This window comes from Cherax quadricarinatus, chromosome 58 (assembly GCF_038502225.1).
Source record: "Cherax quadricarinatus isolate ZL_2023a chromosome 58, ASM3850222v1, whole genome shotgun sequence".
Classification (NCBI taxonomy): Eukaryota; Metazoa; Arthropoda; class Malacostraca; order Decapoda; family Parastacidae; genus Cherax; species Cherax quadricarinatus.
Genome location: NC_091349.1, coordinates 15,503,048 through 15,519,577, shown reverse-complemented (window position 1 = coordinate 15,519,577; position 16,530 = coordinate 15,503,048).

Genomic DNA, 16,530 nt, shown 5'->3' with positions numbered 1-16,530 from the left:
TTCAACTTTTTCATACAAAGTGCTTTCTTTGGTTAATTCCTCAACTTCATCATTACTCAGTGTTTGATGGAAGTCATGCCAGTTGCACATTAATTCCTCTCACTTTTTTGTTAATGCACACGAGAAACGATAATAATTTCATTAAGTACAATAACCATATATTGTACATACACACACAAAAACAATAGTAGTACCATGGGCATATACACTCGTAATGGTGGTACATTAACCATATATTAAACACACACGTTGCTCAAACAAGCCCATGTTACACACACACACACACACACACACACACACGCATAGCAGGAATGGCAATGCAATGGATCAGAGTATATCTGACAGGGAGGCAACGAGTCATGGTACGTGACGAGGTGTCAGAGTGGGCGCCTGTGACGAGCGGGGTTCCACAGGGGTCAGTCCTAGGACTTGTGCTGTTTTTGGTATATGTGAATGACATGACGGAAGGGATAGACTCAGATGTTTCCCTGTTTGCAGATGATGTGAAGTTAATGAGGGGAATTAAATCAGATGAGGATCAGGCAGGACTACAAAGAGACCTGGACAGGCTACAAGCCTGGTCCAGCAACTGGCTCCTTGAATTTAACCCTGCCAAATGCAAAGTCATGAAGATCGGGGAAGGGCAAAGAAGATCGCAGACAGAGTATAGTCTAGGTGGCCAATGACTGCAAACCTCACTCAAGGAAAAAGATCTTGGGGTGAGTATAATACCGAGCACATCTCCTGAGGCGCACATCAACCAGTTAACTGCTGCAGTACATGGGCGCCTGGAAAACCTAAGAATAGTGTTCCGATACTTCAGTAAGGAATCTTTCAAGACTCTGTACATCATATACGTCAGGCCCATATCGGAGTATGCAGCACCAGTTTGGAATCCACACCTGTCAAGCCCGTCAGAAAATTAGAGAAAGTGCAAAGGTTTGCAACAAGAATAGTCCCAGAGCTAAGGGAACTGTCCTACGGACAAAGGTTAAGGGAATCAGTGTGACGACACTGGAGGACAGGAGGGTTAGGGGAGACATGATAACGACATATAAAATACTGCGAGGAATTGACAGAGTGGACAAAGACAGGATATTCGAAAGATGGGACACAGGAACAAGGGGTCACAATTGGGAGTTGAAGACTCAGATGAGTCAAAGGGATGTTAGGAAGTATTTCTTCAGTCATAGAGTTGTCAGGAAGTGAAATAGCCTAGAAACTGACGTAGTGGAGGCAGGAACCATACACAGCTTTTGTCGAGAGGGTTCGTGTAGATGTGATGGTTGGAGTTAAACAGTCATTGGATGGTAACACATATATTAGCAGAGTGTGAGAGGGAGAGGCCCAGCCTGCCTGTGTTGCCTGTTCCTAGACCTAATCGCGGAGTGAGGACGAGGCCGGGAGCGCAGCGCTCACATACGGCATCACGTGACGTCACACAAGCTAGTCACTGAGCCTAGCAAGGGGTCAACTACGTAAAACATATGGATGGTACTATGATACTCAGATAACATATACATATACAGGGGATCGGCAACTATGCTGACATTTTAACACGAGGTTTGATAAAGCTCATGGAACAGGGAGAGAGAAGACTAGTAGCAATCAGTGAAGGGGCGGGACCAGGAGCTATAAATCGACCCCTGGAACAACAAATAGGTGAGTACAAATAGGTGAACACACACACACACACACACACACACACACACACACACACACACACACACACACACACACACACACACACACACACACACGCACACACACTCGTACAACATTACTACCATAATGTTCATATATTATGCACGCAAACCATCGCACAATGTCATTGTAGAAAAAACAAAAGAACGGCAATAATACGGCGAGTATACAGATGGAGGAAGCGAACAAAAAATTCGGATGAATGAAATAATATCTCTGATAAATGAAACGAGTAACAATACGGATGAAGTAAACAATGAATATTACTGATGAATGAAACACTCTCGATGAATAACAACAAACATAACGTACGGATGAATGAGACACAAAAGATTAATTCCACATTCAGGAATGTGAAGGATGACAACACTACAAAAGAAACATGTAATTAAAATGAGGAAAACAGAGAAGACGTATTGAAGTAAGGAGGAACAGAAAGCATGATAAAAGAGAGGAGGGAAGGACGGAGTGGAACTTGCGTGGAATGTGATTAGATAAGGGAAACTCAAAGTGAGTTAAAGGAGTGTGAAAGAGTGCAGGGAAGTGTGTATATTACCAGATGAGGGAGACGAAGCAGGAGATGGGAAGGGGAGGAGAGAGGGAGGAAATGAGGGGGAAGAGGAGGAAATAGGAGGTAGAGGAAGAGGAGGAGAAGAGGGAAATGGGAGTTAGAAGAAGAGAGGAGAAATGAGAAAAAAATGAAATGAAAATTAGAGGTGATAGGAATAGATGAGAAAAGAGGAAGATGAGAAGAAGGGAAATATAAGGACAGGTGTGAAATGAGGCGAGATGAGAATAGACAGAGAAGAAAAAAGGAAAAAGCGAATGTGAGATTGAATTCGAGGAAAAATATTAGACATATTGGTCATAGGCATAAATAAATTTTGTAAAAATCCTTACATTTCATTTGCTTTACAGTGTCTAAAAATTCCCTCTAAGTATAAAGCCAGATAAGTGACCACATTACTCGTCTCACTCCCCTCCAGCGGCTCGCTCTAGCCAGACGAATGAGGACTATTTAGTCGGGCGCAAATTTTCCTGGATGACGACCGGTAGGTTAGCTATGAATTTTTCTTACTTCGTTCGCAGTGTCAGCATGAAATGCCTTTTAGTGAATCAAAGAGAGAGAGAAAAAGAGAGCAATCTCGAGAGCTCGCGTGACAGTGTGGAACCTCCAAAAGTAGAGTGTCTTTATAAGACAACTGGTTGGGAAGTTAGAAATCCATGAGGTGTTGACCACGACTGTTGTTTGATGGTGTATGTGAAGCTGCTGTGCCAACTAACAATGAAAGTAATTTAGTAGTTTGAGCGCGCGCGCACACACACACACACACACACACTCACACACACACACACACACACACACACACTGTGTGACGAAAGATTGGATATCAGATTGGAGGGAGAGAGTTTGGAGGAGGTGAATGTATTCAGATATTTAGGAGTGGACGTGTCAGCAGATGGGCCTATGAAAGATGAAGTGAATCATAGAACTGATGAGGGGAAAAAAGTGATTGGTGAACTTAGGAGTCTGTGGAGACAAAGAACTTTGTCCATGGAAGCAAAGAGGGGAATGTATGAGAGTATAGTTATACCAACGATCTTAAATGGATGTGAAACAAGAGTGGAGATTATTGCAACAAGGAGAAGGCTGGAGGCAGTGGAGATGTCATGTCTGAGGGCAATGTGTGGTGTGAATATAATGCAGAGAATTCGTAGTCCGGAAATTAGGAGGTGCAGGATTACCAAAACTATTATCCAGAGGGCTGAGGTGGTTTGGACATGCAGAGAAGATGGAACAAAATAGAATGCCTTCGAGAGTGTATAAATCTGTAGTGGAGGAAAGGCAGGGTAGGGGTCGGCCTAGGGGGAAGGGGGTAAAGGAGGTTTAATGTGCGAGGGGCTTTGACTTCATGCATGAGCATGCTAGATAGGAGTGAATGGGGACAAATGATTTTTAGGATTTGACGTACTGTTGGAGCGTGATAAAGGTAACATTTTTGAAGGGAGTCAGGGAAACCGGCAGGCCGGATTTGAGTCCTGGAGATTGGAAGTACAGTGTCTGCATGTTACGACTTTGATGTCATAACTTAAATGAAATGTTCCTGGCTTCTAATGGCTGCTCACACTGCTGTCTAGGGGCATTTAAATTACACTGAAACACACAGCAACTCTTGGGCCAGCATGTACTCATACATTAAACAATATTAATTGTTACTAGGAAGGAGGGACAAAAACTCGCCTATATAAAAATATATCTATATTTATAATAAGCAACTTATACAACTTACAATCTACTCCAAAAAACCACCAGACTCCAGTTCACATTAACTCACTAGCACACTGCTACTAATGAGTTAAACAAAATAAATGAACATTTATGAACAGGGAGGCTCCATGACCCCCCCCCCTTTCTGCAGGCTACTTAGCCTACAATGGAAACGTTAAATACTCTCCAAAATACAGGCTCCTGCATACTAGGGCTTTACAGCTAAGTGACAGCACTTAAACACAAAACTACCTATAGCATACAAAAAATTCACCAAACCACCTACTCACACTAACGTCAGCCAATGACGACCTCACCCAGCCGCCTTTCTACACGTACTGAACTAAACGCACCTCACATCTGCTCCTGTTCTGACAACTGCCTGACTGACAGGAATAAAATGCGTTCACTTTCAGTTCAATCCCGGAACTATGTTATATAAAATATTTTTTCTGCATTTCACTGCGTAACATTACACTCTGAAGGAGGGATGTTAATGTTGCAGTTTTATAACTGTAGTGTAAGCATGCCTCTGGCAAGACGTGATGGAGTGAATGATGAAAGTTTTTCTTTTTCGGGCCACCCTGCCTTGGTGGGAGAAGGCTGATGTGTTAATAAAAAATATATATATATAATATCAGTGCACCACGCAGAAACAAGTGGAGATATATACAGAGAAAGATCGTGATCAGAAGGATTTGACCTCACAATTGGATGGTGGCATAGTTCATTATGTGATGCCGTAGATTACTCAGCCACAGAAGAGGTACCTGTGACTGAGTGGTCTAAGGCATCATGGAGGTAACTGTACCACCTTCTTGTGGTTATATACAACATCAGCACAAGAGAAATATTCCAAGCACTTTCATAGCTTCTCATTTTATTAATAAACCACAAAAGTGATAGAACATAAGACTTATATAGCAGATATGTGACATCACATGTATGTATGTTCAGTGAGTTAAGTACTTTATACACTAGGTGTGGGAAATGCGTTTCAATTGTTCCGGGGCTTTTAGAGAAGTTATACATAAGGTAATATTTAAGGATGACATGTGAAATGAAGGTAAATTTGTAACCACCTATAATCCTCACAGTTTTTATGTATTGTGAATGAATCTAATTTATATAAACCAGGACTTACATTCAAGTTGTATTCAGTATAATTTTTTATACAGGTTGAATTCTGTTTTATATTGTTCAGTCTTTGATATACTTGTTACAACTTTCTCATTCTTTTGAAAATCAATGAGGAAACTAAAATCTCTCACAAGAATAGACAGAGCATTAGATTTTTAGCAACTTCCAATGTTGTATCTATAATGATGTAATACTAGTTCTATATTGACGTAATACCAGTTTCCCCAACATACATTTATTGCATTTTGAGGGGAAATGGAATACTTATTAAATAGCTTATTATGTTATTAAGATTTTTTAATGCAACTTTTGTTTTGAAGTTCTTCAGTACAGAAGAAATATGAAGTTTTCAGAAATTGGTACATATTCTTGGATGAATAGGGTCCCTTTTAGGGTTATAAAATGTGTTTCTTGTAATTTATATAAAGCTTTCTCAATATAACTATTTGAATATAATGAACATTGAAATGGTATAAAATACCGACAGATTGTGAGAACGGCTGGGTTTGAGAGGGACCTGCCCTCCCAAAGCAACCTACGTCTCACCTCCTGGCACTATATAAGGCCCCATTCTGTCACTTCAACTTCATATTGTTTCATACTATGGAACAATGCTCTTCTCCAGACTGAGGGACTGACCACCTCAAAACTTCAAGGGTGATGGACTGATTACATCGTCTTCAAGTATCTTCTGCTTCTATCAACTTTTCTGTACTCGACTGAAGAAGCCTACTGTGTAGGCGAAACGTTTCGAAATAAAGATACCTAACTGTTGCATATGTGTCTTACCTAACTATTTGAATATATCTTATCAATTGTTAATTTATATGTCTTCCTAATATATTCTTTGATGAACTCTGGGCTACAAACACACACAGCTTTCAAGAACATGAAGGAGGACACAGAACATATAACCTTGTCATGATATGAATAATAGAGAATATATGAAAAAATTCTGTTTTGTTTGTTTTTTTTTTTTTGAAAATTTTGAATTTAAATTCTTGGTTCCATTTAATAATTAAAACATATAAACATGGTTATTTTGTTGAACTCAACAGTAAACTTTATGGATGGCGCTGGACTCCTTAACTCAAGTAGGAACTTATTGATATGTATTTCCTTGGGAATTAAGAATAGGATATCATCCACATTTCTGTGCTATTTAGCCTTATCAGGAAGAATTTTATTTAGCAGTTATGTTTAAAAAAATCCATGTACAAATTACTCAAGACTAGTAAAAGAGGATTTCCCATTGCAATACCAAATTTTTGGGTATAAAACTCGTTAAACACGAACTGTAGATACAGGCAGAGCTAAACTGAAATTGTGTAGGCCTTCAGAAAGTAAATTTAGTAAATCACCAGTTGAGTGTTTTCTTTTAATAACGTTGTACCATCATAATTAACAATATTATAATCATATCAGTGATTATATAAATTGAGTTTTGTTTTAAGTCTTCTACCGAGGCAGGGAGATCCGAAGAAGAAGAAACACTTTCACCATCACTTACTGTCTTGCCAGAGGTACGACAATACTACAGTTCAGATGTCCCTCCAAACTGCAAATATCCCCGCCTCTCATTCAGAGTGTAAGCACTCTACTTTGCACCTCCAGGATTCAAGTCTAGCTAAGAAGTATTCCTGATACTTTGCTCTCACTCCAAAAGCACGTCAAGTCATAAAAGCCACTTGCTTCCATTCATTCCTAACTAACACGCTCACACACATGTGCTTAATGTCCAAGCCATTCACATATAAAATCTTTTACCCCCTCCCTCCAACATTCTTTAAGGTGACCTCTATCCTACCTCTCCTTGACTACAGATTTATACACCCTCCAAATCTTTCTATTTTGCTCCACCATCTCTAAATGCCCAGACCACTTCAACAACCTCAGCCCTCTGGATAGTACTTTCAGTAATCCTGCAAGTCCCGATCTGCAACTACAAATTCTCTGCATAATATGTACACGCATTGCCCTCAGACACGATATCTCCTCTTCCTCCAGACGCCTCCTTGCTGCAACATTCTCAACTATATGAGTTTTGTAGATGAATGGTTCAGAGAACCGACATGTTGATAAATTAGACACATGTGCAACTCTTGGGTATCTTTATTGAGGAAACGTTTCGCCACACAGTGGCTTCATCAGTCCATACGTAGGAGAAACTTGAAGAGCAGGAGGAGAATTAGGTAATCAGTCCCTCAACCTTGAGTCGATGTGTTCAGTCCATCAATCTTGAATAGTATGGACTGATGAAGCCACTGTGTGGCGAAACGTTTCCTCAATAAAGATACCCAAGAGTTGCACATGTGTCTAATTTATCAACTATATGAGTGTTGGTGCCACTATAGTCTCATACATCCCCCTTTTTGCTTCCAAGGCTAATGTTCTTTGCCTTCACCGATGCCTCAGTGCACCACCCACTTTTTTTTCCCGTATCGATTCTATAGTTCACCTCGTCTTTTATAAATCATTCTGCCGACAAATCCACCACAAAATATCTGAACATATTCACTTTATCCATGCTCTCTTCAATCTGATATCCAATCCCCCTTATTTTTTTGCTACTATCAGCTTGCTCTTTCCTATTTTCACTTTTAATTTCCTTCTTTCACATGCCCTCTCAAATTCGTCCACTAAGCTCTGCAACTTCTCTTCAGAATCTCCCATAACCATTGTGTTATCAGCAGAAAGCAATTGTGACAGTTTCCACTTTAATATTCTATGAATGTTAATCTCACACCTCTCCCCAACACCCAAGCATTCACTTCTTTTACAATCCCATCAATAAATATGTTAAACAAGCAAAGTGACATTATGCATCCCTATCTACGTCCTAATTTACTGGAAAATAATCTCCCTCCTACACATAACCTAACCTTAGTCTTACTATACTCATAACTCTTAAGTGCTTTCAGTAACCTACCACCAATTCCATACGTTTGAAATATCTGCCACATTGCTTCCCTATCCACCCTATCCTATGCCTTTTCTAAATCCACCAACGCACCGCAGACTTCCTTACCTTTGTCTAAATATTCACTTTTAAGCTTCAATGTAGACACTTGGTCTATACACCCTATTACAACCTAGGATTTCAAATGGCCTGTTATCTCAGGTGTAATGGGAGCAAATAAACACAGTAGAAAAAGTTTAGACTTATATTATCCTTCACCAATTTATAACAGCAATATGTACACTATGTACAGAGATAAGTATAGTGCACTCCACGGTAAGCAAAGCAGAAATAGAAGCCACAAGATAGCAGACCGTGCTTCAACCAGCTCTAGAATGGGAATGACAAGGGCAGACAGGAGAGCGGTATCCACATAACCTCTGCGATTGCCAATCCCACCTTCTTATTGGCTAGAACCTGGTCACTAGTTGAACGATGGGGCCCCATCATCAACTCTTAGCAACCTGGTTCGCTGGTTGGGGGAGATAGCCTGTAAATGAGGGTGTGTCCATGCGCCGAATAAAGGTTACGTACTCTTTGCATGCCACACCCCCACCCCCGAGAAGGCTCAGGATTAGGCTGCCACCTCCCAGTGGTAACCGTGCCGCCATGGCACGAAATAATGGGACCGCCTATCCTCTCCACCATCCAACTCTTAGATAGAGCTCAGCTTTCCTAGTGACCAAAAGCCAAACCCTAAACTCAGAGTGAGACAGCAGTCAGATAGGCCAACATAGGTCCAAGATACAAGCGGACGGTAGCCCGTATCCCCTCACTAAAAAAAACCCCCACATCAGGGGATAAAAAAAAGAGCTTGAAAGGGGGGTTACCACAAATACATCCTAACCTAAATAAAATATTAAACTAGACTCTTGACAAAGAGTCTGCCAACACATTTTCTTTGCCGGCAATATATTTTATTTTTAGGTTGTAGGGCTGCAGCCTGAGCGTCCAACGCATAAGCCTTGTGTTGTGATTCTTCATGGCTTGGAGATAGACTAACGGGTTGTGATCACTGTAGACTGTGACCACCTGCGATGTCTGGCCCACATAAACATCGAAATGTTCCAAAGCCATTACCAGCGCGAGGGCTTCTTTTTCAATGGTAGAGTAAGCTCTCTGATGTGGCTGGAACTTAGCTGAAAAGTATGCGATTGGCTGCAGCTCCTTGTTCCCGATTTGTAATAGTACCGCCCCAACCCCAGACTCACAAGCATCAACCTGTAATGAAAAAGGTTTGGAGAAGTCTGGAGACAGGAGAATGGGTGCAGAGCACAATAATCTTTTTGCTTTATTAAAAGCAGTGTTACAATCTGACGTCCAATTAAAGGGAACTTTATGACTGGTAAGAGAGGTAAGAGGGGCTACAATATCTGAGAAATTCTTACAGAATCTTCTGTAAAATCCTATCATGCCTAGGAAACGTTGAAGAGATTTCCTATCATGAGGAACTGGATATTCTTTAATCGAAAGAACTTTAGCAAGTTTAGGTGCAACATTACCACTACCTACTTCATGGCCTAGAAAAGTGACAGTGGCCTGGCCAAAGGAAGATTTAGATAAATTAACTGTTAATTGGGAATTCTTAAAGGTCTCAAACAGAGCTTTAAGTCTAAGTAGGTGTTGATCCCAAGTATCAGACACCACAACAATATCATCTAGGTATGCTGCCGTGCCTTCAAGTCCTTTAATAGCCTGATGGATGAGTTTCTGGAATGAAGAGGGGGAATTTTTCATTACGAAGGGGGTAACTGTATACTGATAATGACCTCCTGGAATTACGAAGGCAGAGATTTCCTTCGCCTTATCTGTCAAAGGTACCTGATAGTAACCTTTAAGGAGATCTAATTTGGACACAAAAGTAGCCTTACCCACAAAGTCAATTACGTCATCCAGACGAGGAAGAGGGTAAGCATCTGTGATTGTGACCTCGTTTACTTTACGGTAGTCTGTGCACATACGAAACCCTCCATCAGCCTTTTTTTACTAGGATGCACGGTGAAGCCCATGGACTAGATGACTCCTCCACTAAACCATGTTCTAACAAGAAGTCTACTTCCTGCTGAAGTAGCCTTTGCTTTTCAGGATTAGCTCTGTAGGGGGAGAGTTTAATTGGTTTAGATTTTCCCACATCTACATCATGGTAACCTAACGTACATTTTTTCGGCACATCCGAAAAAATATTAGGATATGACTGTAGAAGCTCAGTTAAATTGGTTGCTTGTATTTCAGATAATCCATCCATTAACGGGCTAGGATCCTTGAGGAGGACAGAATTTGAAAGTTTAGTATTAATTTCAGAGATAGAGTGCAAAGAGTCAGAGTCGTCCTCAGAGGTAGAGGACAGAGTCATTACTGGGACTTTATCTGGTGTATGAAAGGCCTTGATTTGATTAATGTGGTAAGTTTTTGTTTTTGAGGTCTTATCAATGGGAGCTACCACATAATTTAAATCAGATAATCTACTTACAATCTGCATAGGTCCCGTATATCTAGCTTTCAAGGTGTGGCCAGGTATAGGTTCCTGCACCAACACCTTGTCTCCTGGATGGAAGGAGCGGAATTGTGCACTTCTGTCATACCTCTGTTTCATCTTACTTTGAGCTGTCTTTAGGTTAGCCGTGGCCAACTCACGTGCCACCTGCAACCTTGAAGACGGGTTGTAGAGTGCTGAGCTTACGTCTTCTCCCATCCATCCTTCTTTGAGCACCCGAAGAGGACCTCGTACATTGTGCCCAAAGATCAGCTCAAACGGACTATACCCTGTAGACTCTTGCACCGTCTCCCGTACTGAGAACAGCAACAAAGGTAGAGATTCATCCCAGTCTGTAGGAAAGTGCATGCAAAAACTTCATCATTGTTTTTAATGTCTGGTGGAATCTTTCCAAGGCGCCTTGGGACTGAGGATGATAGGCAGTGGATAAGTTGTGAATTATCCCTAACCTAGTTAATACTTCCCTAAATGCTTTGGCAGTGAAGTTAGTACCTTGATCACTTTGTATAGTTTTAGGAATGCCAAAACAAGAAATGAATTTTGTTAAAGCTTTGAGAATAGCTTTAGTATTGATACTACGCATAGGGATTGCTTCAGGATATCTGGTTACTTTATCCATAATTGTAAATAAATACTGGTTTCCAGACTTTGACTTAGGTAGTGGACCTACACAATCTATAATTAAATCTGCAAAAGGTTCTCCATCAGCAGGTATGGGTTGGAGAGGTGCAGGTTTAATGGAATGTCCAGGTTTTCCAACTTGCTGACATTCTCGGCAACACCTAATATGATTCTTCACATCTTTCTTTAATTTTGGCCAATAAAATTCTTTTGTGATTCTATACAAGGTTTTTGTAATTCCTAAGTGACCTCCTAAGGACGTATTATGAGCTATATTTAATATCTGAGGTCTATACTTGGTTGGAACCACTAACCTGTCGTATAATTGCCGGCCCTCTATCTCCTTACCAGCCTCAGTGCAAACCAAATAATCATTTTTAACTTCATACTTGACTGGATGACCCAAAGAGGATTTACCCATGGCTGCCTGAAAAGCGAATTTTAAAGAAGGGTCCTTTCGTTGTTCCTCCCGGAAGGACAGTCCCTCGGGCATGGAAACAGAGACATCTGGCAATCCTGCAACCTGGGAATAGGAAGGCTTGATCGGGGTCTGTTCACTTGATCTACGAGGCTCTGGCCAGTTTTCCTCGTAAAACAATGTGGCTATTCCGAGATCGGAGTCGTCCAAGGATAGGTCAACATTCTCTCCAGACAACCCTTGGGAAGTTGCCCGAGTTATGGCCAACACCGGAGAAGCATTAATCATTATAGGTTCAGGACACGAACTAACAGTAGTAATGTTATTACCCAGTAATAACATAGCATTTTTCATGGGAAATCCTTTTGAGACACCTACAGTCAAGTACCCAGTGTAATATTTGCACTGTACATAAATTTTATGCAAAGGAACAGAATATATAGCTCCTCCATATGCTTCCAATAAAACAGAGGAATTCAAAGAAGTATTCTCTGAAAGGGGTAATATTCCCTCTCTTACAAGTGAGCAATATGCTCCAGTATCTCTAAAGGTATTTACTTTAGTTGGTTCTGAGTTTTCCTGAAGGGAAATAAGACTTTCGCAATAATAAGGGGCCATACCTTTTTCTACTTCTCTAGGGGACATGTTACTAGGGATATTAGAGATTTTCCCAATGGGTTGAGGTTTTTGGGGGCAGTTGGAACTGATGTGACCTACTTTATTGCACCTGAAGCAGACGACAGGCTTGCCCTTTACTCCCTGATGACGTTGCAAGTGGTGTCGTTCTGGCTGGTGCCTCTCTGGATATTGTTGTCGAGATGCTCCATAAGTAGTTTGCCTCTCCGCAGGGGGACCATATGTTGAGAAGCGTGGCTCACCAGGTGACTTGGTTGGATGACGTAGACGCTCTCCCTCCGGCTGGCACTTCATTCTCCAATGTTGTCGATCTCTGCTCACGCCAGACTGTTGAAAAGAGAGACGGGACCGCTCGGACAAGGAGCGGTTCGTTTCGAAGGTATCAGCCAACCTGGCCGCCTCCAATGCAGTGGTTAAGTCACGATCCTGCAGAAAGACACGAACCTCTGGTCCCACAGACTCCAGCAGGTTATCAATTAGAATAAGCTGCACCAGCTCCTCAAAGTTAGAGACACCACTCGCTTTATACCAGCTGGTAAAAGCTTTGGTTTGCTGTCTCACAAAGTCCACCAGGGATTGACCAAGCTGCCGCCTGTTCAATTTGAAGGTCTTACGATATTTAGCTGGGATACATGTATATGCTCCCAACACTGTGGTCTTCACTACTTGATAATCAGAGAATTCAGCGTCAGTTAATACCGACGTAAATTCCTGTGCCTTACCCAATAATGCTGTATGAACCAACGCTGCCCAGTGCTGTTCCGGCCACCTCAAGGCTCGAGCCTGATTTTCGAAGCTTTCGAAAAATTGCTCTGGTTCGGCCTCATTGAAGCGGGGAACAAGCTGTACTGCTTTTTGTAAACTGAAATCGTTTACAGAATGCGAAAACTGCCTCCTTTCTCTTTCCCTATCAAATTCTTCCCTTGCGAATGCTCTCTGTTCCCTAGTTTGCTCCAGCGTGATTTTTGCCAGCTCAAGTGCCAACGACGCTGATTCACCTCGAGACAACCCAGCTGCACCATACTGACCATTTTGCTCCGTAGGTGTATCATCTTCCTCATGCGAGAACATAAGAGTTTTTGCCCCAGCTCCCGTAGAGGGAGGAGTTTGATGTGCCATCTCTTCTTCAATAAGTTTGTCAGCAATAAGTGAACGCAGTTGCGCAGCTGTGAGAGTGCGTTTATAGGGAATGCCAATGGAACGAGCAATTTGCCAACAACGCTGTAGGGACAATTTAGGTAGGTTATGCAAAGTATATGCCGACACCAGGCGTCTGACTCGTCTAGGTGGCATAAGTTATTCGCTATGCACAGTACGAATACCCCAACGTAACACGTTAATTTGCAGAACACGCTTAGCTATGCACAGTACGATTGCAGAATACGCATACAAGCAAAGCCGACTGCACACAAGATTGACCGTAGCGAAGCGAGCACACTGAACAAGCTAGTAGCGAGCTGTTGAACGATCACACAATAGCAAGGCTGATCATAAGCAACTGACACGCAAAATTTGTAAAGCGAAGCGAAACAGCAAGCTACACAATGTTCCTGCTACAAGCTTCACCCTAAGCTCAACCGTTTCTCTAAGTCCAGCTCTCGGACAGGCTACCCATATTACAACCTAGGATTTCAAATGGCCTGTTATCCCAGGTGTAATGGGAGCAAATAAACACAGTAGAAAAAGTTTAGACTTATATTATCCTTCACCAATTTATAACAGCAATATGTACACTATGTACAGAGATAAGTATAGTGCACTCCACGGTAAGCAAAGCAGAAATAGAAGCCACAAGATAGCAGACCGTGCTTCAACCAGCTCTAGAATGGGAATGACAAGGGCAGACAGGAGAGCGGTATCCACATAACCTCTGCGATTGCCAATCCCACCTTCTTATTGGCTAGAACCTGGTCACTAGTTGAACGATGGGGCCCCATCATCAACTCTTAGCAACCTGGTTCGCTGGTTGGGGGAGATAGCCTGTAAATGAGGGTGTGTCCATGCGCCGAATAAAGGTTACGTACTCTTTGCATGCCACACACCCCCTACCCTTTCTAAAGCCTCCTTGTTCATCTGCAATCCTGCTCTCCGTCTTACCCTAACTTCTTTCGATAATAACTCTACCATACGCCTTACCAGGTACACTCAACAAGCTTATTCCGGTATACATGACTCACAAATGACACATACCGCCCGTGGTATGGTTTGTTTCAATCGTGTCATTACGATTTCGTGAATCATGTTGACTTTGAGAGGACTTGAGCTAGAGTTCGTCACTGCTACGCTAGCTGGAGATTCGTCTGTAAAAACTTGTATTTGTGGTCACAGTGGTGCCTATGCTAACCTTCCTATGGTGTAGAAATATACCTAGTTAGATGAATCTTATTGTGGCTGGCTGGTCCAGTGGCTAACGCGACAGTCTGGAGTTTTTAGACTCTATGATCACGGGTTCTATCTCCACCCATGGTCTGGTTTATTTTCGTATAATTATTACACTCTCTTTTGTCCCCTTTTTATTAATACAAAGGAACTATGTATGCTCTCTGTCAATCCCTGGGTATCTTCCCCCCTTCCATACATTTATTGAAAAAAAGCACCAACCACTCCAAAACTATATCACCACCTGCTTTGTAACATTTCTGTCTTGATCCAATTAATTCCGGCTGCTTTACCCCTTTTCATTTTACCCACTGCCTCTCACATGTCCCCATACTCACATCTGTCTCTTCCTCACTCCTAAAAGATGTTATACTTCCCTGGCCAATGCATGAAATCTCTGCCTCCCTCTCCATCAACATTTAACAGTTCCTCAAAATATTCCCTCCATCTTCACAATACCCACACCTCCCCATCAAATAATTCCTCCCTTCTACTTTTAACTGTTAAAACCAAGGCTTTCGCAACCTATTAATCTCACTCCAAAACTTTTTCTTATTCTCAGCAAATTATGTTGACAGAACCTCACCCACTCTCTCATTTGGTCTCCTTTTACATTACCTCACCTCTCTCTTAACTTCTCTTTTACTCTTTTTAATTTAAAATATTTTTTTAGTATTATGAGAAATGTTGACGAATTACCTTTCAGCTGACACACCATCTTAAATTTTACCTGACGTGTGACCTGACAAAAAACTTCGAAACAATCGAAATTTAACTCCCACTCCTTGTGATTCATAGATTATTTTAATTAATTTTGCTGCTCCTTATAATGAGAGAAATCACAAAAGTAACTAAAATGCCAGGAGCAAGGGGCTAGTAACCACTTCTCCTCTAGAAATTATATGTAAAAAGAAGAAAAGCTTACATTTTTCGGGTCAGCCTGCCTCGGTGGGAGACGGCCAGCGTGTTTATAAAAAAAAATATATAAGCGATTTGAAATTATCTTTGTTATGTTTATGAAATAAAGAAACCAAGGTATTAAAGATAAAAAGGGAGGAAGTTGGATAAGAGATCCTGGGTAAACCTTACTTAGGTTAGGTATGGTTTGTCAGGAAACAGAACAAGTGTTTCCTGACACAGCTCTTAGTTAAATGATAACCCGCAGCTGGAGCTTTTGGTCATCTGACCGAGGTCTGCCGCTGCCTTACCCGTCCACCCCCTTATAAATTATACTTATGATTATAACCATTTTTTATTTAACTTTACTGTTTGAGTTTTGATTCTAACCACTCAGTTCTACCAGAAGAATTGTGATACCTCTTCCAGCTTAGTCTTCTTTGCCTCACCTCTTCAAGGGGGGCTCCTTGAAGTGGTGAAGAGGTTCTTGGTCTAAGGAATTAGGCCCTTTGGTCTCCTTCCTCAGACCGAACCTAATTACCCCCCAATCCTCCCTGCCCTGTCCCATCCTCCCCATCCCCCTTTTTCCCCCTTTCCTCCCCCTTCACAACCATCCCTTTTCCCCATCCCATTTGTAGTCTCTGGGGTCCTTCCCTTTGGCATTACAGTTCCTTGGTGGAGAGAAGTGTGCCGGGGTTCATCCTGCTCCATGAGGTTCCTCCAATGTGGTGTAGTTTGCTGTGGAATCTGGATTGTCTGCAGGCGCCTTGCTCCCTTCCCGGATTTCCAAGAGGTGGGCAGGGTGTCCTGCAGGTGACGGGTATCTCCAGAGGCTGCCTTTCGGTTCAGGGAAGTGGCAGCCGAAGGAGGTTTGCTTTGTGGCAGGTTTCCGACTGTCCTATCCTTTGAGGTGGCTCGGTAGATGTGAGGTTGCTATCCCAGATCGCTGGTTTACTGGTGTGAAGGATAGGGTATGGCATGGGTTCTATGCTGCATCTGCACTACTCGCAGTC